Raw genomic sequence first — 23,717 nt, 5'->3', positions numbered from 1 at the left:
TGTCTGTTAATCAAGGACAACGTAAAGAACTATATAGAACATATTTAAATAAAGTCGTTTAGTTAAGACATCAACCGTTTATTATACTTATAGGTGTCGCATAGCAGCAATTTTCTACTCATAAAACCAAAATTCGAAACTTGAATGTGACAAACTGAGAGCTAAGTTGTTGGTTTTGAATGGTACCGAAGATGTACGTGATTTAAACGAACGTTCCTCCCTTCTTTAGGACAAGACTTCTGTGTTGAGTTGAATTTATTTGTACATTTTGAAGAACTTGAAGATTTTTTTGTGAAAACCTTGATTTAACTAATTTTTGTTTTACGTATGAATTTCTTTTGACCCGTTTTGTGTTTTTTTTTATACCCACCACCATAGGATAAGGGTTTACTAATCTTGTCATTCCGTTTGTAACACCTCGAAATATTGATCTAAGACCTCATAAAGTACCCATAAAGTCTCGCCATTCTGAGTCGAACTAGCTATGTCCGTCCGTCTGTCGACATCATGGTAGCGGTCGAACGCGTAAGCTAGCCGCTTGAAATTGTGTACAAGTACTACATGTTGATGTAGGTCTTTGGGGATTGTAAATGTCTTATTTCGGTTCAGATTTGGATATAGCTCCCATATAAACCGATCTCCCGATTTGACTTCTTGAGCCCCTGGAAGCCTCACTTTTTACCCGATTTGGCTGAAATTTTGCACATAGTATTCGGTTATGACTTTAAACAACTGTGATAAATACGGTATAAATCGGTCAAAACCCTGATATAGCTCCAATAAAAACCGATCTTCCGATTAGACTTCTTGAGCCTCAGAAAGCCGCAATTTTTTTCCAATTTAGCTGAAATTTTGCACATAGTGTCTTGTTATGACTTGCAACAAATGTGCCAAGACCGGTCCAAACCAGTCAAGGACATGATGTAGCTGCCATATAAACCGATCTCCTGATTTGACTTCTTAAGCCCTTACAAGCCGCGATTTTTATCCCATTTGGCTAAAATTTGGCATATAGTGTTCTGTTATGACTCTCAAATCGGTCAATAACCAGATTTAGCTCCCATATTTTAGCAGAATCCATGGTGTTAGGTTCGCAAGAATCGGCCCGGTCGAACTAAGCAGGCTTTTACTTGTTGTCCTCTTAGTAGTTGCCATTCAAGTAGTGAGATCAATTGTCCGACCAAATAATTGTGAAATGAAAATGTGATAAGAATAGGTTCACAGAATAAAAATATAAAGCGTGTTGGGGCCAGAAAATTCAGATAAATTGTTAAGGCAAGTCAATTAGGTATATTTTTTATTGACAAGGAGAAGAGAGCGAGTGTAAAAGAGAGTACCCAATTTCAATTGTGACTGAGAAGTTGCAATTTGCAGTCTTGAACGGATAGTATGTGAAAATTAGCTGTCTCATTCAAACAAGCAACGAAAGAGAGTAATGTTCTTCTACAAGGTTTTTGTGGCAGTCAGACATTTTAGTCCATTTCAAGCCCTTCTGCAAATTTTTAGTGAAAAAGTTAAAAATATATTTAAAAATCTGATGAGGAAGTGTCGTTACCTCTTTCAATTTTACCTCGTATTCAGTGAGAGAATTAGCCAAAGCTTTGTGTAGTGCAATCGTGGTGTTTGCTGCAGTTGCCGCATGGCGACACAATTAAAGGTGGTCTCATTTGTACAACAACCACAAATCATATGGTGTAATCCGCCATCTTGTCATCAAGCTGATCAACGCGTGCGTGTGTGTATACGTGTGCGTAAATTAGCAGAGAGCAGAGAATAACATCTTAATACCGTTGGCCGGCTGCTAACAACTGTTCGCACGAGACCACCTTATTAAATCTGCCTTGCAATTGCCGCAATTGCCGCAATTAGTTGCAGTTTTTGGTTAAAGCTACAATGACGAAACACTCACATTCACTTGAAGTAACAGTAACGAAGCATAACAGTGTGTGTGTTCGACTCTATCTTGTTTATACAACACCGGCAAACAATTTAGTAGAGTGGTAAAAATTTTGTAAACAACTTAAAATAGAGATAAACAAGTAAAAGCGTGCTAAGTTCGGCCGGGCCGAATCTTATATACCCTCCACCATGGATCGCATTTATCAAGTTCTTTTCCAGGTGTCTCTTTTTAGGCAAACAAAGGAAAGGAAAGGATAAAAGAAAATAATTTCTATGCTATTGGAGTAAAGTAAAATAGGGAGATCGTTTTATAGGGAAGCTGTATTAGGTTACAGACCGATTCAGACTATTTTCGACACGTATATTGAAGGGAGAAGCCGTTGTACAAAATTTCACCCAAATCAGATAATAATTGCGCCCTATAGAGGCTCAAGAAGTCAAGGTCCCAGATCGATTTATATGGCAGCTATATCAAGTTATGGACCGATTTGAACCGTACTTTGCACAGTTATAGAAAGTCATAACGAAGCACCTCATGCAAAATTATAATAATTAGTAATATTTCCATTTCGGATAAGAATTGCGTTCTCTAGTGGCTCAAGAAGTCAAGATTTAAGATCGGTTTATATGGCAGCTATATCAGGTTATGAACCGATTGGAACCATACTTCGTACAGCTGTTGGAAGTCATAACGAAACACGTCGTGCAAAATTTCAGCCTAATCGGATAAGAATTGCGCCCTCTAAAGGCTCAAGAAGTCAAGACCCCAGATCGGTTTATATGACAGTTATATTGGGTTATGCATCAATTTCACCCGTACTTGGCACACTTGTTGGAAATCATAACAAAACACCTCATGCAAAATGTCATCCAAATCTGATAAGAATTGCGTCCTCTAGTGGCTCAAGAAGTCAAGATTCAATATCGTTTTATATGGCAGCTATATCAAAACATGGACCGATATGGTCCATTTACAATCCCAACCGACCTACACCTATAAGAAGTATTTGTGCAAAATTTCAAGCGGTTAGCTTCACTCCTTCGAAAGTTAGCGTGCTTTTGACAGACGGACGGACATGTCATGACGATCAAGAATATATATACTTTATGGGGTCTGAGACGACTATTTGGAGGAGTTATAAACAGGCGATATCGACTTCTTGAGCCACAAGAGGTCGCAATTATTATCCGATTTGGCAGAAACTTTGCATGAGCCTGATACAGCTCCCATATAAACCGATCTCTATATTTAACTTCTTGAGCCCCTAAGGGCGCATTTTTTTGGCTGAATTGGCGAATTGGCTGAATTTTTACACAACGACTTCTACTATGGTCTAAAATATTCAGTTTAACTATGGCCCAAATCGGACGATGACTTGATATTATAGCTCCAATATCATTCTTTTCTTTTATCATATGTTTGCCGAAAAAGAGATACCGGGAAAAGAACTCGACAAATACGATTCATGATGGAGGGTATATAAGATTCGGCCCGGCCGAACTTAACACGCTTTAACTTCTTTTCTTTACGACTACTTAGCTTCCATTGCATACACATGTCATTTGTGTATCTATCTTTTGGAAGTTGTATTAAAGTCTTCTAACGCTAGACAACGGCAACGGCTCTCGCTGCTGCTCCGTGCGGCCAGGTTCGAATCCCGGACAGGCTCTGCTGACTTTTTATTTTCATGGTTTTGTTTTTGCCTTTTAGGGCGAAGATCATTTGATTTCACAATTTTTCGTTTTGCGTCTCTTTTGGGACGAGCCTAATGATCGGAGATTCGAATGGCTGGGATTCGAACCTGGGCAAGCGGAACAGCAGCAAGAGCCGTTGTCTAGCGTTCGGAGCCATTAAAACAACTTTCAGCAGATAAGATTTGTCCTGTAAATAGTGTGTTGGCAATCAGTGTAAAATTCAGCTCTGACTTTATGACCAAATGTCACCGCCGATGGGTCAGTTCCTGCAACCAATAGCGGCCACAATCCGCTGCCATGGGATTGTGGTCGGTTGTAGGTACCAAATTGACCCCATGAAATCCTTCACAATAACAAGCAATAACCACCACAATTTTCAAAAGAAGGGTATTTTTCCAATTTCACAGTAACAGAAGAATGTTGGCAATTTTTGATATTAAAAAAATGTGGGATCCCCCCCAAAATAAAATCCTGGCAACGTCCCTGGTCTTAAGCTTTTATACATCACATCTACCAAGCAGCTTCAGCTAAAATAATGGGTGGTTAAATTTTAAGGGTCGATGTTGAATGTGAACCGCAACGAAACGTCATTTCTTTTGAGTATGCACCTCTGGCGAAATTTTTGTTACCATTAGAAATACGTTGACATATCCTAAGCGAAATTTTCGTTACCGATATCGAAATTTTCGCTTGCAGGTACGCAGCTCAAAAGAAATTTTCTTTGCTTAACAGGGTGACATAATAGGCATTGCAGATTTTTTTCTTGCAATTGCGAATGAAAATGTATGTTTTGATAGGCTTATGCAACATGAAATAAATTTATTTGCAAACAAAAACGTTTAGTTTCGGTACATAGGTACTTTATTAGCCAAAATGATTAAAAATCGGACAAAATTATAAATTGATGTTTATCGCCATCTTATAGTATACACAAATATTTTCCAGTGGAGGCATAAATGTCTCGGCTGCAACCGCAAATTTCTTTTGAGTTGCGTACTCCACTTAACTCAATTTGAACCATAATGGAAAGATACACATTCGAGCAAGCGTTTAAGATCATCAAAATCAACATAGATTTTAGACTTGGGTGTAGGATTCAAAGTGGTAAATAGTAATTCGGCTATAGAAGTCTCATCAATCGGTTGTTGCAGATGCATTATGAAGGTGACTTTTAATAATATTCAGCTGCAGAGATTTTACTAATCGCACACACACACACACACACAAACAGGCTTACATAGAGATGAATATACGTACCACCAAAACATCAAACTGTTCAGGCAATAAAAAACATGAACATGTGTAGTGGCAAAAACAATTGTAAGCGAAAAATAAAAGCCCGACACTAAACTAGCCGCCAAGATTTATTTCTGGCTACCGGAGAGCAATACAATTCAACGCCAAGCTCCAAAGATGATAATAATTGTGTCTTTGTGTGAGCTTCATAGGCACATGGAAATAATAACAACAATAGCAGTAATCCGGTATTTCGGAAGAAATCACCAAACTTGTATGCTATTTTGTTTACTCATTCAACTTGTTGTTGTTGTTGTTGTTTTCGGTAAATTTTCATCGAGATTCTTTTTTTTTTGGGGGGAGAGCAAGAGAGCATACACAGCAGCCGGCCTCAAACACAAAGTGGTCGGCAAACGATGTTGGGTGAATTACCCTACTGGAGATCGAGGGATAAGTAGGAATTACAATATAAGATTTAGGAAGGTAGGTATTTATTTATTTGATTACACCCAAAATGACTGCCATTGTTAGCAATGCAAGCCATGTGCAGTTGCACAAACAATTGAAAACCTTAAAATTAGACACTAACCAGCCGCTAAGATTTAATTTGGCTACCGGAGAGGCACACAAAATTCCATAATTGTGTATTTGTGTGCGCTCAATAGGTATATGGAGACAATAACAACAATAACTGTATTCCGGTATTTCGGAAGAAAACACCAAACTTGTATGCTATTATGTTTACTCATTCACTTTGTGTTGTTGTTGTTTTCGGTTAATTTTCATCGAAATGTACAATATTTTCTGTTTTGGGAGAGCATGAGAGTATGACAACAACGTGTTCGGCAACCACAGCAGCCAGCTCCAAGCGTTATAATACACCGACAAAATCACAACCATTGAGATAAATGGGGAGATGGTAAGTGACTGGCATACAATGTTAGATGAATCACCCTACTGAGTGGTGAGAGTTGCATAACTAAATTTGGGTGAGTTGAAGTTGTCATTGTGAGAAACGACTTGAAGTTTCAGTAAATTAAATTTAATTGAGAAAATGTTTGCTGTGTAGTAATGCTTATTGCGTTATTCCATCATTAACAAAGTGATAGATGCTTGGAAGACTACCAAAAGTAAGACGATGAGTTAAAGTTTCCTCGTCGACCACTTACAAAACTTATAACGTTGTTTAAGTAGAGAGAGTGACGGATCGCATTTGTCGAGTTCTTTTCCCGGCATCTCTTCTTAGGCAAAAAAAAGGATATAAGAAAAGATTTGTTCTGCGATATCAAGATATGGTCCGGTTTGGACCACAATTAAATTATATGTTGGAGACCTGTGTAAAATGTCAGCCAATTTGAATAAGAATTGCGCCCTTTGCGGGCTCAAGAAGTAAAATAGAGAGATCGATTTATATGGGAGCTGTATCGAGCTATAGACCGATTCAGACCATAATAAACACGTATGTTAATGGTCATGAGAGAATCCGTAGTACAAAATTTCAGGCAAATCGGATAATAATTACGACCTCTAGAGGCTCAAGAAGTCAAGATCCCAGATCGGTTTATATGGCAGCTATATCAGGTTATGAACCGACTTGTACTTTATTTGACATAGTTGTTGAAAGTAACAATAAAAAACGTCTTGCGAAATTTCAGCCAAATCGGATAGAAATTGAGCCCTCTAGAAGCTCATGAAGTCAAGTCCTCAGATCTGTTTATATGACAGCTATATCCGGTTATGAACCGATTTGATCCATATTTGGCACAGTTGTTGGATATCATAACAAAATACTACGTGCCAAAATTCATTCAATTTGGATAAGAATTGCGCCCTCTAGAGGCTCAAGAAGTCAAGACCCAAGATCGGTTTATATGACAGCTATATAAGGTTATGGACCGATTTTAACAATACTTGGCACAGTTATTGGATATCGTAACAAAACACGTCGTGCAAAATTTCATTCCAATCGGATAAGAATTGCGCACTCTAGAGGCTCAAGAAGTCAAGACCCCAGATCGGTTTATATGGCAGCTATATCAGGTTATGAACCGATTTGAACCATACTTGGCACAGTTGTTGGATATCATAACAAAACACGTCGTGCAAAATTTCATTCCAATCGGATAAGAATTGCGCACTCTAGAGGCTCAAGAAGTCAAGACCCAAGATCGGTTTATATGGCATCTATATCAGGTTATGGACCGATTTGAACCATACTTGACACAGTTGTTGGATATCATAACAAAACACATCATGCAAAATTTCATCCCAATCGGATAAGAATTGCGCACTGTAGAGGATGAAGAAGTCAAGACCCAAGATCAGTTTATATGGCAGCTATATCAAAACATGGACCGATATGGCCCATTTACAATACCTACACTATAAGACCTACACTAATAAGAAGTATTTGTGCAAAATTTCAAGCGGCTATCTTTACTCCTTCGGAAGTTAGCGTGTTTTCGACAGACGGACGGACGGACGGACATGGCTAGATCGACATAAAATTTCACGACGATCAAGAATATATATTCTTTATGGGGTCTCAGACGAATATTTCGAGTAGTTACAATCGGAATGACGAAATTAGTATACCCCCCATCTTATGGTGGAGGGTATAAAAATATTCTTTCAAACATTGACAAATGTTAAAAAAATCAACTACGTAACTAGTTTGTTGGAATTAGCAGAAGTACTAGATCCAGTGTCAACAAGTAACTCCAATGACAAACCCATGTTAAATTCACCAGTTGTTTCGATGTGTTGCAAACGGAACGACAAAATGAATATCCCCTATCCTACGGTGGTGTACAGAAAAAAAATTAAAAACTAGTTTCAATTAAGAAATTTGTACATTCAATTAAAAAATTAGCTGAAATCTGTCCTATAAAGGAATTTGTATTATTGATTAACAATTTTGCAATTTGGATTTATGATAACCTCAAAAATCCAAATAAAGTGGATAACAACTCCATAAACCAATTATTTGAAAGTTGGCCTTTCTTGTAAGCATCTTTTTTACTGTTTTAATAAAAACAAGTTAAAGCGCGCTAAGTTTTGGGTACCCACCACTATGGATTCTGCTAAACATTTACCCTTATTAACTGAGTTTGTATTTGAATTATTTTGGCCTCACGAAATCATATCGGGATATCGGTACGATTCGCATAAAACTTGGCACTGATGTTGTAAATCATAAAGTAGGATTTTGCGCCAAACTTCAGCCAAATTAGGTGAAAATTTAGGCTTCTATGGGCTGAAGAAGTCAAATCCGGGGATCGGTTTACATGGGGGATTTATCTGTTTATAGACCGACTCGGATCATACTTGGTATGAATGTTGAAAGTCTAAATACAAGTCTTTGTTCCAAATTTCAGCCAAATCGGATTAAATTGAGGCTTCTATGGGCTCCATAAACAGATTCGGATCATATTTTGCGTGGATGTTGGAAGTCATAACTGTTCCAAATATAAACCAAATCGGTTGAAGTTGCAATGACCAAGGACGATTACAGAAGTAAAATGCCTAGTATTTTAAATGATATATTTACATGGCTTACAAACGAAAAATAATTCATTGGTAGATATTTAGTTCAACATGAACGAAATAAATTCTCTGGAGAGAAGGAGACTGTGGAGTAACACGGTATTAGCACCACGCATATATGGTCTTCCGAAGATCCATAAGGAGGGAGTACCGTTAAGGCTCATTTGTTCTTCAAATGGTGCACCTGGATATGGACTTTTATGATATATCGTAGATATTTTTGAAAAAACTTGATTCAAAACTCCCCTTATAATGTAAGAGACGCAACGGAGCGGAATGAAGAACATTGGAGAAATGCACCACAATACCGAAAGATATGTTGGGTTGCCCAAAAAGTAATTGCGGATTTTTCATATAGTCGGCGTTGACAAATTTTTTCACAGCTTGTGACTCTGTAATTGCATTCTTTCTTCTGTCAGTTATCAGCTGTTACTTTTAGCTTGCTTTAGAAAAAAAGTGTAAAAAAGGTATATTTGATTAAAGTTCATTCTAATTTTTAATAAAAATGCATTTACTTTCTTTTAAAAAATCCGTAATTACTTTTTGGGCAACCCAATATTTATCAAAATGCTGGAATTTTGTATTAAAGATACGCGCTACTTCAAATTTGAAGACAAAATATATAGACAGAGGAAAGGCATGCCTATGGGATCTCCTGCTTCTTCCGCAGACATCATTATGTAGGAATTATAAGACGAATTTGTAAACAAGATGAACAGAAGACAAAAATGGACGTAGATAGTACTCTAGCAACATTAATTGCATATATGTAACACCCAAATCAAATTCACGAAGGAATTTGAGGAATATTTCAAACTTGCATATTTGGACACTATAGTAATACGAGAAGGAAACAGCTTAAAAATGGATTGGAACCAAAAGACAACGGCATCGGGAAGACTAATAAATTTTTATTCAAAACACCCGAGGAGGACAATTATTAAAAGAGTCCTGAAAATAATGCAATAAAGACATAATAAATGTAGCACATAGAGTATGCAACACAATGAATAAACTGTTTGGCAAAATCAAGTGGATAGTTATATATAAGATAAAATTTAACGGAGACGCAACCGACGTATGCACAGAAGCATATTTCGGTATAACAAGATCAAAACTAAAAACCAGGATGTCATCGCACAAATCTCACATGAAAGCTACTAACAAACCCATAGAGCAGAAAATTGCACCCACTGTGCGCAAACGGGTCACAAACCTAATTTTGACGACGTAGAGATACTGGCAGAAGAGAGTAATTACTGCAGACGTATGACTTAAGAAATGTTGCACATAATAAATGTTCCCTCTTAGAAGAGACTAAATTACAAAACTGACACTGCTAAATGCTCTCAAATATATAGACACATTATTAATAAACACGGAGGAAGAGAGCATTAGTAGGCGAAAAGCTTGTGAAAGAGAAAGTCGACTCATAGTTATTAGTGCAAACTAATTTAGAGTAAATATAAATTTTGTATTTCGTGATGTAAAATATTTTTGTATCCATGTAATAGATCTCCTGCCGATGATTGACGATGTTAATCAAATAATCGAGAAGAAATTCCAAAAAAAATATAAATTAAAAGCATTATTTTGCAATTCAATCACGGACCTACAGCCGAACTAATTTGCGAAAATATATTTTTAATTTAATTTAATTTTTCGGAAAAAGAAGAAATCTCTGACATCAAGTTTCGAGGTGTCTTCCATCACTTGATCTTTCCATCGGGCTTTTGGTCCCGGTTTGCGTGTACCACCGTGTTTGCCTTCAAAAGACTTCTTTGCATCTTTCTAGCATCCCGTTTTTGATACCCACTTTTTAGTGTAGGTCTTCCAAAAGAATAGGCAGGCACTCAGTTTATAAGATTATGAAGTTTTGTAATAATTGCGTATAAAATTTCAGAAATCGGTCCCCTACTGTAAAGAAAATACCAAATAGTACCAAATAGCCCAATATATATTGTCAAGGTATGAATGAATCGCGATTTTGAGCACTTTAGCTAAATTTGTAAAGGTAGTGCCATTCTGTATGTTTTAGTACCTATTTTGCACTTTTTGGTACCAAAATGTACGAATTTTAAATGGATTTAGTCACCCCTTATATATTTCCTTCTTGTACCTACATGCCAAATTTCAGACCTATAGCTCCATCTGCGAAGAAAGTACCAAATGGTACCAGTTTTGGTGCCAAACTCTATGCATTTTTAATAGATCATTTAGTCATCTATCATATATTTCATAGTTGTACCTACATGCTGAATTTCAGACCTCTAGCTTCATCATACAAGGAAGTACCAAAATGTGCGAATGGTGAATACATCATTTAGCCACCCACATGTCGAATTTCAAACTTCATAATCCATCTGAACAGAATGTACAAAATGGTACCATTTTTGGTACTAAAATGTACGAATTTTGAATAGATCATTTAATCATCCATCATATGTTTCTTAGTTGCACCTAAATGCCAGTTTTCAGACCTCAAGATCCATCTGAACAGAAAGTACAAAATAGGACCAATTTTGGTGCCAAAATGTACAAATTTTGAATGGATCATTTAGTCATCCGTCACTTATTTCTAAGTTGTACCTACATGCCAAATTTCAGACCTCCAGTTCCGTCTGTAAAGAAAATACTAAATGGTACGAAAATTTATAAATTTTGAATAGATAATTTAGTCACCCATCATATATTTCATAGTTTTGCATACATGCCAAATTTCAGAACACAAGCTCCATCTGAACAGAAAGTACCAAAATGTACGAATTTTGAATAGAACATAAAGTCACCTATCATATATTTTTCTTGCCCTATACATCTGCAAGAAAGCCATTGGCAAAAGTTGGGGATTTAGACCGCGTGTCATGAATTGGGTATATACTGCAGTTGTTAGACCTATAATGCTATATGGTGTGGTGGTCTAGTGGATGGCGCTTCAAAAATCCACCTACTGCTCAATACTTAACCGGATCCAAAGGATGGCTTGTTTGTGCATCACAGCTGTACTGAGGACGACACCATCTGATGCACTGAATTTAATGCTACATCTTATGCCTCTGGACATTGTGGCTACCCAAATTGCAGCGACCACTGCCGTGAGGTTAAGGGAGCTTTCTCATTGGTCATGTGGCGGCTACGAACACTGTGCTATCCTTGATACAATATCCGATGTTCCAGGTAGTGTGGATTACACCCTACCTGAGCCGATTTTTGATAAATTGATTGAGTAGTTTTTTTACTTATGTTAGAAAAAGTACGTCTTATGCATAGTGTGATTATTTATAGGCCTGATGGCTTCGCATTGCATGAAATGAAATAAATAAATAAAATTTACTGTACCACTATTCCCGATAAAACCGATTGGAACTACGATATCCCTGGTAACAGAAGTTACATAGACTTCTATACAGATGGTTCCAAACTAAGCGACCAGGTGGGTTTTGGGGTGTACTCTAAAGATCTAGAACTGGTCAAGCAGAGATCCTTCCAATTAAGGAAGTGGTGGAATGGCTAAGATATAATGTCATTACTACGATCGGTATAAATATATTCTCAGACAGCCATTAAATCCCTGAAGAACGTATTTCTGAACACAAAAACCGCCCTCGTCTGTTGCAAATCTCTCAACGAGATGGCTAAACAGTTCAAAACTCAACTGTTCTGGGTGCCAGGCCACAGAGGTATCCCAGGGAATTCTAAAGCAGACGAGTTTGCGAGACTAGGAACTACCTTACGCATTCCAGGAATACTGAAATCAGTAGGAATGCCTCCAGCGACAAGCTAAGTTTTCAGGACCAGGTCAAATTTCAGACCTTTAGCTGCATCTATAACGAAAGTACTAAAAGATATCAATTGCGGTACTAAATGTACATTTCCTCCCGTTACCAGTACTATTTTTCCACTTCTTCTTTTTATCCTCATCCTTTTGCACCAGATGTCTTTTGAGTAAAATTTCAAAATTCTACCTCTATCCATCCGCCCGGTACAAAGTTATCCCATTTCGTACCTTTTTGTTACTCTCTTTAGTATCTTAATAAAAAAAAACTTCCAAAAAGTCTTATAGTCACCTATTTATGGTTGCCAAAATGTACCTAAGTTCTAAATTTCAGAGCTCTAGCTCAATTGACAAATAATGTACCAAATAGTACCAATTGCGGTATTAAATGTACTATTTCTCGCGTTTCCGGTGCGATTTTCCAAAAATTTTTCCATCATACCCTATTTTTTCGAGGCGCCCCTTAATTTGAGTCCAAGAACATAATTCCAGCCCTTTCTGTTCGCGCTGGGCAAATATGTACCATTTCGTACTTTTTAGTACCTAAACGTACGAATATCTCTAAATCCAGCCTTGTGCCGAGTCTTTGACCCAAGACCAACGTTTGTGCAAAATTTTATGATTCTAGCTTTAGCCGTTTGGGTTGGGCGTCAGTCAGTTTGAAACGAATTTTTTACTGAAACAGGGGCATGTCGCTACTATTTTGCTCATAAAACTCAGTACCACGGAAAGTTTTCGCATTTTCTTCTTTTGTTGTTGTATTCATGACACTACCTCTTATTTGTACCATGCTTATGCAGAATATCTGTTGTCAGAATTGCCATGGCATGTTTTTATACCCTTCACCATAAGATGGGGGGTATACTAATTTCGTCATTCTGATTGTAACTACTCGAAATATTCGTCTGAGACCCCATAAAGTATATATATTCTTGATCGTCGTGAAATTTTATGTCGATCTAGCCATGTCCGTCCGTCCGTCTGTCTGTCGAAAGCACGCTAACTTCCGAAGGAGTACAGCTAGCCGCTTGAAATTTTGCACAAATACTTCTTATTAGTGTAGGTCGGTTGGTATTGTAAACGGGCCATATCGGTCCATGTTTTGATATAGCTGCCATATAAACCGATCTTGGGTCTTGACTTCTTGAGCCTCTAGAGTGCGCAATTCTTATCCGATTGGGATGAAATTTGGCACGACGTGTTTTGTCATGATATCCAACAACTGTGCCAAGTATGGTTGAAATCGGTTTATAACCTGATATAGCTGCCATATAAAACGATCTTGGGTCTTGACTTCTTGAGCCTCTAGAGTGCGCAATTCTTATCCGATTGGAATGAAATTTTGCACGACGTGTTTCATTGTTATTTCCAACAACTGTGCCAAGTATGGTTCAAATCGGTCCATAACCTGATATAGCTGCCATATAAACCGATCTGGGCTCTTGACTTCTTGAGCCTCTAGAGTGCGCAATTCTTATCCGATTGGAATGAAATTTTGCACGTAGTATTTTGCTATGATATTCAACAACTGTGCCAAGTATGGTTCAAATCGATTCATAACCTGATATAACTGTCATATAAACAGATGTGGGGACTTGACTTCTTGAGCTTCTAGAGGGTGCAATTCCTATCCAGTTTGGCTGAAATTTTGCAAGACGTATTTTATTCTTACTTTCAACAACTGTGTCAAATAAGGTTCAAATCGGTTCATAACCTGATATAGCTGCTATATATACCGATCTAGGATCTTGACTTGACTTGAGCCTCTAGAGGTCGCAATTATTATCCGATTTGCCTTAAATTTTGTACGACGGATTCTCTCATGACCATCAACATACGTGTTTATTATAGTCTGAATCGGTCTTTAGCCCGATCCAGCTCCCATATAAATCGATCTCTCTATTTTACTTCTTGAGCCCCAAAGGGCGCAATTCTTATTCGAATTGGCTGACATTTTACACAGGTCTCCAACATATAATTTAATTGTGGTCCAAACCGGACAATATCTTAATATCGATCTAATAGCAGAGCAAATCTTTTCTTATATCCTGTTTTGCCTAAGAATGGATGCCGGGAAAAGAACTCGACAAATGCTATCCATGGTGGAGGGTATATAAGATTCGGCCCGGCCGAACTTAGCACGCTTTTACTTGTTTAATATTAAGTGTGGCCACCTGCATTGTGAATGGCAAAATAAAATCTCTCTCCCTCTATTGTGAATGGCAAAATAAAATTTAACCAATTATTTATAAAATTACGTGCACAAATCTTAATAAATTTAATTTGACTTCTATGCCCACACATGTTTTGCAAATTTTATTTATGAATTTTAAAAATATATTCACCCTTTTTCCTTGAATTGTTTTGATAGGTTGGTAAATGGCGTTACCGCTTCATGGCAAACAAGCAGACTTGCACTGGATTTTTTTTTGGCGTTTTATTTTAGCCCTTCACGGCTTGTATATCCAGTATTCAATACTAAAATAAACAGCAATTATCCATCTGAAAAGCTTTGTCAAAGTCCATCAAAATCGGTTCAGAATTAGATTAAGAGTCCATATGGTGTCATTGCCCAATTTTCACTTATAGGGTGGGTGTAGGTTGTTATATAGTCAGCTCCGCTCGACTATTGTCTTTCCTTTCTTGGTTTCCTTGAAAATTTGAATTTTTCAAAAACCATTTAAAATTATTATTTTTTAATTATATTGGGTTGCCCAAAAAGTAATTGCGGATTTTTCATATAGTCGGCGTTGGCAAATTTTTTCACAGCTTGTGACTCTGTAATTGCATTCTTTCTTCTGTAAGTTATCAGCTGTTACTTTTAGCTTGCTTTAGAAAAAAGATGTAAAAAAAAGTATATTTGATTAAAGTTCATTCTAAGTTTTACTAAAAATGCATTTACTTTCTTTTAAAAAATCCGCAATTACTTTTTGGACAACCCAATATATGTAGGTATCTAAACTTTTCTCCTTTCAACTAGTATTACCACACTGGGTGTAGCGCCCTCGCTCATAATATTTCTATGCCCTCTCCATAAAAGATCTGCAACAGAGCAAGTCATCATCATCATCGTGCGGGTTGAGTAAACCACAACCAACCAATACCAATGAAAATGATCAGCAATCGCATCGGCCTTACAATGAATTTCAGTGAGAACTGAAACGCGCTTCATACGAGACACTAGAAATAATCAAAACCAAGTTAAATAAATACCTATAAAAAATAACAAACAAAAAAAAAAGAAAAAAAAAAACAAAAGATATAATAACAAAATTTTATTTCGGTTTACTTGGGGAGTTTTATAATGAAAAAAATCCCCATCAACAAGAAAAAAATTGAAAATTTTACTTTCACGTGAGCATAGCATAGTGAATAGATGTGGATGTGCTAGTGGTAGTGCTACAAAAGTGTGCTAGTGGAAAAATACCAAAAAGTACAATAACAAAAAATTTTGTTATATTTTGAAAAGTAATTAATGTTTGTGGGAAATTTAAAAAATTAATAATTGGTGTTTTGTTTGTTTAAAAAAAAATAAATAGAAATTTAAAAAAAAAATCTCAGTACCTATATGTTGGCCGACAAAGTGATTTTTTTATTTTTTTAAGAAAATTATCAATTCAAGGTATTACCGATTTGGCTATCACTATAACAGAAGTTGTTTTTTTTTATGAAAAGTGTCCTTTAATTATTACCAGATTTTGGTTAAATACTTCCATACCACTTTTACTACCCTACAAAATTTTTCATAATTTTGGAGTAAAGTTCGTCGACGCGATGAAAAAAGACAATCTTCTGGAAGATTTGTACGCAAGTGTTCAGTATGAGTCGTGAAACACTCTTCTGGGTTGTCTTTGGACAAACCATTGCATGTGCAGAAGTTTTAGCAACTCTTCTTCTACGTTATAATGGTCCGTATGACTTGTGAAACATTTTTTTAACTTATCGATGGACTATCCATTGCGTGTGCGGAAGTTTTGCCAACTCTCCGCGATGATTATTGCGCACCCCATTGCGTTGTAATCATCCATAAGATTTGTTTAAAAATCGCCTGATTTTACTTTTCGCAATTTTTATACCCACCACCGAAGGATGGGGGTATATTCATTTTGTCATTCCGTTTGCAACACATCGAAATATCCATTTCCGACCCTATAAAGTATATATATTCTTGATCAGCGTAAAAATCTAAGACGATCTAGACATGTCCGTCCGTCTGTCTGTTGAAATCACGCTACAGTCTTCAAAAATAGAGATATTAAGCTGAAATTTTGCACAAAGTCTTTTTTTGTCCATAAGCAGGTTAAGTTCGAAGATGAGCTATATCGGACTATATCTTGATATAGCCCCCATATAGACCGATCGGCCGATTTAACGTCTTTGGCCATAAAAGCCACATTTATTATCCGATTTTGCTGAAACTTGGGATAGTGAGTTGTGTTAGGCCCTTCGACATCCTTCGTAAATTTGGCCCAGAACGGTCCAGATTTGGATTTTGCTGCCATATAGACCGATCCTCAGATTTAGGGTCTTAGGCCCATAAAAGCCACATTTATTATACGATTTTGCTCAAATTTGGGATAGTGAGTTGTGTTAGGCCCTTCGACATCCTTCGTCAATTTGGTCAAGATCGGTTCAGATTTGGATATAGCTGGCATATAGACCGATCCTCATATTTAGGGTCTTAGGCCCATAAAAGCCACATTTATTATACGATTTTGCTGAAATTTGGAACAGTAGGTTGTGTTTGTCCTCTCGACATCCTTCGTCAATTTAGCCCAGATCGGTCCAGATTTGGATATAGCTGCCATATAGACCGATCCTCCGATTTAGGCCACATTTATTATCCGATTTTATTGAAATTTAAGACAGTAAGTTGTGTTAGGCCCTTCGACATCCTTCATCAATTTGGTCCAGATCGGTCCAGATTTGAATATGGCTGTAATATAGACCGTTCTCTCGATTTAAGGTTTTTTGACCATAAAAGGCGAATTTATTATGCGATGTCGCCGAAATTTGGGACAGTGAGTTATATTTGTCCCTTCGACATCCTTCTTCAATTTGGCTCCGATCGGTCCGGATTTGGATATAGCTATCATATAGACCGATGCTCCGATTTAGAGCCTTAGGCCTATAAAAGGCGCAGTTATTGTCCGACGTCGCCGAAATTTGGGACATTGAGTTAAGTTAAACCCCTTGATATAGTTCTGCATTATGGCACAGATCGGTCAAGATTTGGATATAGCTGCCATATAGACCGATCTCTCGGTTTTAGGTTTTAGGGCCAGAAAAAGCGCATTTATTGTCCGATGTCGCCGCAATTTGGGACAGTGAGTTGTGTTGGGCCTTTCGACATCCTTCTTCAATTTCACTCAGATCGATCAAGATTTGGATATAGCTACCATATAGACCGATATCTCGATTAAAAGTCTTGGGCTCAAAAAAACGCATTTATAATCCGATTTGACTGAAATTTGACACATTGACTTATGTTAGGCTTTTGCACATCCATGTTATATATGATTCAGATCGGTTTATTTTTAGATGTAGCTACTAGAAAGACCAATATTTTGTTATACATAATTGAACAATGACTAGTACTTATTAGTATTTGGTCCAAATCGGATCTGGATAGAACTGCTATGGGACACAAGGTATGCATTTTTCACTGGATTTTGATGAAAGGTGGTTTACATATATACCCGAGGTGGTGGGTATCCAAAGTTCGGCCCGGCCGAACTTAACGCCTTTTTACTTGTTTTTTTTTTTATTATTTTCATGCCCGTTTAGGATTTGTATTGCTTTGAGTGAAGATATCCACAACACCAAACAGAGTTCTCACTTTGTTTATATGACGATTGGTACTGAGTATGACGAATATGCCGTCTAATAAAAAAAAGGGATTAAGGCATTAAGTTCGGCCGGGCCGATCTTTGGATACCCAACGCCTCAGGTATTTATGAAACCCTCTGGTCAAAATTGGATAAATTAAGCACCCAAATTCGGCACGTACATTGAGTGGTCTAATAAATATAAGTAACTGTTCAATTTTGTAGAACAAAATATTGGTCTGGAAGCTATATCTAAATATAGTCCGATGAGATTTATATTTAGATGGGGGGTTGGGAGGCCTTGACCTCACTGTTCCGAATTGCAGCGAAATCGAGTAAAAAATAAAGCTTTTATGGGCTTCAGACCCCTTTATCGGCAGATCGGTCTATATGATAGATATATCTTAATATAGTCCGATCTGAACCATATTTTGGGTCAGATGTTGGGAGGCTTACAATAATGTTGGGAGGCGAAATAGGGTAATAAATGTAGCTTTCATGGGCTTCAGGCGCTTTATCGGGAGATCGGTCTATATGGCAGCTATATCTAAATATAGACCTATCTAATCCATATTTAGGTCAGATGTCGGGAAGCTTAGAATAACCCACTATTTAAAATTTCAGCGAAATCGGGTAATAAATAAAGCTGTTAATGTCTTCAGAACCTTTATCAGGAGATCAGTCTATATGACAGCTATATATATATAGTCCGATCTGAGCCATATTTGGGTCAGTTGTCGGGAAACCTTAGGCTTCTCACTGTTTCCAATTTCAGTGAAATCGGATAAAAAATACAGCATTTATGGGCATTAGACCCTTTATCGGTAGATATAGCAGCTATATCCAAATAAGGTCCGATTTGGCCCGTTCAAGAACTTAAGCAGCGCGCATCAAAAAGACGTATCTGTGCCAAATTTCAATTTTTGAAGGCTGTATAGTGACAGCAATAGATGGATGGACAGACACACGAACATCGTTGAATCGTCTTAGAACTTTACGACGATCCGAAATACAATTCTTTGTAAGGTCGGAAATTGATATTTCGATGTGTTGCAAACGGTATGACTAAATGAATATACCCCCTATCCTACGGTGGTGGGTATAAAAATAAGTTTTTTCGTAGTTGTTACATTTTTGAAGAACAACTAATCTTGATATGTATTTTTTGGATCTTCTAACCGAATAACGCCAGGCAGGAACATCAGAAATATTTTCAGCGGTGGTTATCTCTCCTAATGATGGCGACATTTGTAAGGTTCTTTGCCATGTAAAAACTTCTCCTCCAAAGAGGAATCGGACAGCACTCATTGATTTGTGAGAAGTTTGCCCCAGTTCTTTGATGGAATGTTCATTGGCGTAGTTGCATTTGCAACCGATAACGCGCAACTCTTTTAGAACCGAATTTAATAGATATTCCAAAGCACTTATTTGTTACTCGTTCAGGAGAGTAATGCGCAACTCTCCCAGAAGAGTATTTTATAAATCTTCGAAAACACTCATCTGTTACTCGCCCACATGATTTTTGCGCGATTCAAAAATCTCTTCCGACTTGCTCGCGAAACACCCTTCCAGAAGATTCGTCTCGAGAACACAACTCCTCCTGCGGAATCGTCTACAACTCTTAGACGAGCTCGTCCGCGAACGTAACCTTCATCGCGGAAGATCGTTTGGCGATCAAAAATGTTTGTAGGGTATGGGAATTGGGAGTGTGCTTGAAGTGTCTGTTACTTCAAAGTTACGCTCGGCAAAAAATGTTGATTGAAATAACAAGTATACATATTTGCGAGGGTAATAACAATCAAAGAGGATTGAAATAACAGAGAAATTTTTGTGTTCTTCAAATTTTGCAGCAAATGTCAAGGTGTCGGTAGTTATTTTATTTTTCTTCAAAGCAAATGGCTCTGCCGAAAAAATTAAAAGAAGTAAAAGCGTGCTAAGTTCGGCCGGGCCGAATATTGGGAACCCATCACCATGGATTCTGTTAAAAATGTATAGAAAGTAAACTAAGCTATTTGAAGAGCATATTATACCCTCCACCATAAGATGGGGGGTATACTTATTTCGTCATTCTGTTTGTAACTACTCGAAATATTTGTCTGAGACCCCATAAAGTATATATATTCTTGATCGTCGTGACATTTTATGTCGATCTAGCCATGTCCGTCCGTCTGTCTGTCGAAAGCACGCTATCTTCCGAAGGAGTAAAGCTAGCCGCTTGAAATTTTGCACAAATACTTCTTATTAGTGTAGGTCAGTTGGTATTGTAAATGGGCCATATCGGTCCATGTTTTGATATAGCTGCCATATAAACCGATCTTGGGTCTTGACTTCTTGAGCCTCTAGAGTGCGCAATTCTTATCCGATTGGAATGAAATTTTGCACGACGTGTTTTGTTATGACATTCAACAACTGCGCCAAGTATAGTTCAAATCGGTCCATAACCTGATATAGCTGCCATATAAACCGATCTTGGGTCTTGACTTTTTGAGCCTCTAGCGTGCGCAATTCTTATCCGATCAGAATGAAATTTTGCACGACGTGTTTTGTTATTATATCCAACAACTGTGCCAAGTATGGTTCAAATTGGCCCATAACCTGATATAGCTGCCATATAAACCGATCTTGGGTCTTGACTTCTTGAGCCTCTAGAGGGCGCAATTCTTATCCGAATGGAATGGAATTTCGCACGACATGTTTTGTTATGATACCCAACAACTGTGCCAAGTATGGTTTAAATCGGTCCATAACCTGATATAGCTGCCATATAAACCGATCTTGGGTCTTGACTTCTTGAGCCTCTAGAGGGCACAATTCTTATCCGATTTGAATGAATTTTTGCACGAAGTATTTTGTTATGATATCCAACAACTGTGCCAAGTATGGTTCAAATCGGTCCATAACCTGATATAAAAATCACACTGGAGCTACATATTGCTATATATGTGTGGTTTAGGGAGAGTTTGTGAGGCATCCCTTAAACGCTTGGTCATTAAACAGATTTGAGCCATTTTTTTTGCCATAATCCACAAATATATCAAGTTTGAGGGGTATGCAGAGTGGGGCGACTACCCACGTATTTAGCCCTGAAAAATATCAGCATCGTACTCTACTCTAAAAATTGCTTTAATTTGAACCCAATTGCCACTGGTTTAGGGGGAGTTTATGGGTACCACGATCCCCAAACATTTGGCCTCAAATTTGGATATCAAATTCGTTTTCTACTATGAAATACCTATTATTTATCGCCATAGTAGGCAATCATGACCAGTTTGAAGGGATTTTACAGGCGGACAATGAAGTAAAATCAGCATCGAGCTAGAGCACGATTTTGTTTGAGCCCCATGATGTCAAGCATTTTGAAGGAGGCTATCAAGGTATTCAAGGCTACGGGCCTCGTTCAGTTTCACACCAATTAATTGTTTTGTATTGGTTATCTACATTCAAAATCATATTTCAAAGCGACCACTTGGGATACCACATTCTTAAAGATCCGCAGGTTCTCCAGTATACATCCCAATTGGAGGATAAAAAGTGTACTCTACTACCAAAGATCTTTTATTTCTGTCCTATTCTATCCTGATCGGCCTCCATATATTATTTCATATTACTCTTATATTATTTTTAACTCCTTTTTTTGTTTTAGTAGGATAGGGCGAGGGGGATTGCCCTCTGGCACGTCCTTTCATTTGAGTGCAATATATTCCCGTTCATCCCACATGACAGTTTGGCGTTGCATTTATTGGGAGGAGAGGGTCGGTCTCCCGACGCTAAGAACCAAACGACATTTAATATGAGTCTTTTATTGTCGCGATCTACTGTCCTGCGGAACGGTAGGACATGACCCAAATAATTCTGTCATACACCATTCTTTTAATTGACATATTATCCCGATCGAACTGCACGTCCTATTGAAGTATATTTAGTGGGTGGGCCGGTCCCAGACTCTGTTCTAATTTTGCATACCAGATTCCATTTTGTGACGTTGGACACTTATGGCCGTTTTGGGGGTAGACACCTTGGACCAAATTCTTATAACAAATTCCAAATATCTTTCGTTTGATCTCCATATTGTCTCATTCGGTAAATGTGTCCTATTGAGGTATTTTGGGGGCCAAAAACTAAATTTTTGTGTAAGTTTTGTATTCTTCTTTTAAATACTTTTCATTTGATACCCATATTGCTCAAAGTGGTTAAAGTGTCCTGTTGGGTGGTGTTTTTGGGGGTGGGGGGGCCTCCGACACTTAGGGTAAAATTTTAATGCCAAGTTCGTACTCTACTCTTAAATACCTTTCATTTGATACCCATATTGTCTCAATCCGTACACATGTCCGTTCGGATGGGTTTTGGGATGGGGCGTCCCCCAGGTTATTTGACACCAAAATTTTTTAATAATTTCGTGTTTTTGGGGTACCATTAGGTGGTATACAAAATTTCGGTTAAGTCGGTGCACCCAACTCCGAGATCTGGCGTTTTTGAAAATTGGGTTAAGGGGAGGGTGCGCCCCCGCTTCGGATATGAAAAAATCTAGTACCGGGGGCCCAAACTCTACCATCTGTGAAAATTTCATGAGAATCGGTTCAGCCGTTTTTGAGTCTATACGGAACAGAAAAACAAACCAAGCGCAACAATTTCATTTTGATAATAGATACCAAACTTCGGTCAAACCAGCAAAACTTAAAGCTTCATGGAATCGAACAAGGATAATCGAGAGACCGGTTTATATGGGAGCTATATCTGGTTATAGACTGATTTGGACCGAACTTGGCACAGTTGTTGAAAATCATAAAAAAACACCTCATGCAAAATTTTAGTCAAATCGGATAATAATTACGTCCTCTAGTGGCTCAAGAAGTCAATATTCAAGATCGGTTTATATGGCAGCTATATGTGTTATGAACCGATTGGAACCATGCTTGGTACAGTGGTTGGAAGTCATGACGAAACACGCCATGCAAAATTTTTGCCAAATCGGATAGGAATTTCGCCTTCAAGAGGCTCAAGAAGTCAAGACCTCAGATCGGTTTATATGACAGCTATATCAGGTTATGGACCGATTTCAACCATACTTAGCACAGTTGTTGGAAATCATAAAAAAACACCTCATGCAAAATTTTAGCCAAATCGGATAAAAAATTGGGACCTGTGGCTCAACAAGTCAAGATCCAAGATCGGTTTATATGGCATTTACAATCCCAACCGACCGGATGGACGGACAGACGGACGGAAATGGCTAGATCGACATGAAATGTCATGACAATCAAGACATTATGGGGTCTGAGACGACTTTTTGGAGGAGTTACAAACAGAATGACGAAATTAGGCTTTATACATTTTTTTAGTGCTTCCTATTCAAAGAATAGTATAGCAAGAAATATTTAAAATACAGCAAAAGTGTGTTGTTGCTAGAAGCAATCGACCAAGAAATATCATCAGCGGGCGTTGTCAACTTTTTTTCAAATATTTTGCAATTTAATACATCCCTTCACAAATATCGACTATAGGGAAAAATCTTATCTTCTTCCCACATTAATTTAACATAGTTGACAAAAATTGAAACTGGAAAAAATTATTACCTAACAACTAACGTTCGGGTGTAAGCGAAAAAATCTCATTATTGTTATCAGGGTCTAGAGAGCCGAACAAAAAATGTAGATAAAAAAATTAAACAATTTTTTTTGCAAATGTTCAAACATAAAAATTAAAAAATTTTTTTGCAAATGTTCAAACAAAAACGCAGC

At 37.6% G+C, this 23,717-nt stretch overlaps 1 protein-coding gene across 2 annotated transcripts in view; it reads left to right on the top strand.

The window, feature by feature from the left end:
• The first annotated feature begins 15,699 nt into the window (after positions 1-15,699).
• LOC106093809 (venom dipeptidyl peptidase 4) overlaps positions 15,700-23,717 on the top strand; it is a 638,446-nt gene continuing 630,428 nt past the window's right edge. For both annotated transcript variants that reach the window (XM_059360849.1, XM_059360848.1), the window contains exon 1: positions 15,700-15,773. The gene's annotated coding sequence lies outside the window, so the exon portion shown is untranslated. The remainder of the gene's footprint in view (positions 15,774-23,717) is intronic.

This window comes from Stomoxys calcitrans, chromosome 1 (genome assembly GCF_963082655.1).
Source record: "Stomoxys calcitrans chromosome 1, idStoCalc2.1, whole genome shotgun sequence".
Lineage (NCBI taxonomy): Eukaryota > Metazoa > Arthropoda > Insecta > Diptera > Muscidae > Stomoxys > Stomoxys calcitrans.
This window is presented reverse-complemented; position numbering and strand designations above follow the sequence as displayed.